Raw genomic sequence first — 838 nt, 5'->3', positions numbered from 1 at the left:
ATCCAACAGATACAAGAGTTTGCAACACCCACTGTTGCCCTGTAAACTGTCAATGGTCTTCTTGGAATGAATATGATTCTTGTTCTGTTTCTTGTGGTGGTGGGAATCAAACTAGATCTCGTAGCGTTGCAATTTCTGCTTTCTGTGGAGGAAACTCTTGTGCTGGAGACCCAACAGATACTAGAGTATGCAACACTCAATGCTGCCCTGTGAATTGTCAGTGGTCTTCTTGGACCGAATTTGATTCTTGTTCTGTGTCTTGTGGGGGTGGTAATCAAACTAGATCTCGTAGCGTTGCTATTTTTGCTTTCTGTGGTGGCAATTCTTGTGCTGGGGACCCAAGAGATACTAGAGTGTGCAACTCGTTACCTTGTCCCATACATTGTGCATGGGAAAGCTGGGCACAATGGAATGAATGCAATGTCACATGTGGAGGGGGAATGCAAGAACGTAAACGACAAGTAGCAGTTGAAGCAATGCATGGAGGTATTGGTTGCAGTGGATTCACATCAGAAAGCAGGTAAGAAAATAGGCTGTGAATTTTAATATACATTTATCCTGTAACTGTTACACAGATCATGCAATGAGATTTGCTGTCCTGTAGCATGTGAATGGGAAGGTTGGGCTTCATGGGCCGAATGTTCAAAATCATGCGGTGCAGGTAAGATATTCATATTAAATATTAATACTACCAAACCTGTTGCAAAACCAACGCACTAATTTTACCAAGGTTCCCAAGATAGAAGAAGAAATGTGCTGGTGGAAGAAAGTTGTGGTGGTGAAACATGTGCTGGAAATGCAACTCAAGTCCAACTTTGTAATGATGTTTGCTGTCCAC

At 42.5% G+C, this 838-nt stretch overlaps 1 protein-coding gene across 1 annotated transcript in view; it reads left to right on the top strand.

Annotated features, from left to right (window-relative positions):
* The window catches only part of LOC100180249 (fibrillin-1-like), a 15,670-nt gene that overhangs the window by 6,500 nt on the left and 8,332 nt on the right, over window positions 1–838 (top strand). The window lies entirely within an intron of this gene.

Source organism: Ciona intestinalis, unplaced genomic scaffold, assembly GCF_000224145.3.
Source record: "Ciona intestinalis unplaced genomic scaffold, KH HT000059.2, whole genome shotgun sequence".
In the NCBI taxonomy this organism is placed as follows: Eukaryota; Metazoa; Chordata; class Ascidiacea; order Phlebobranchia; family Cionidae; genus Ciona; species Ciona intestinalis.
Note: the sequence above shows the minus strand (reverse complement) of the source record. Positions and strands in the feature narration are given on the sequence as shown.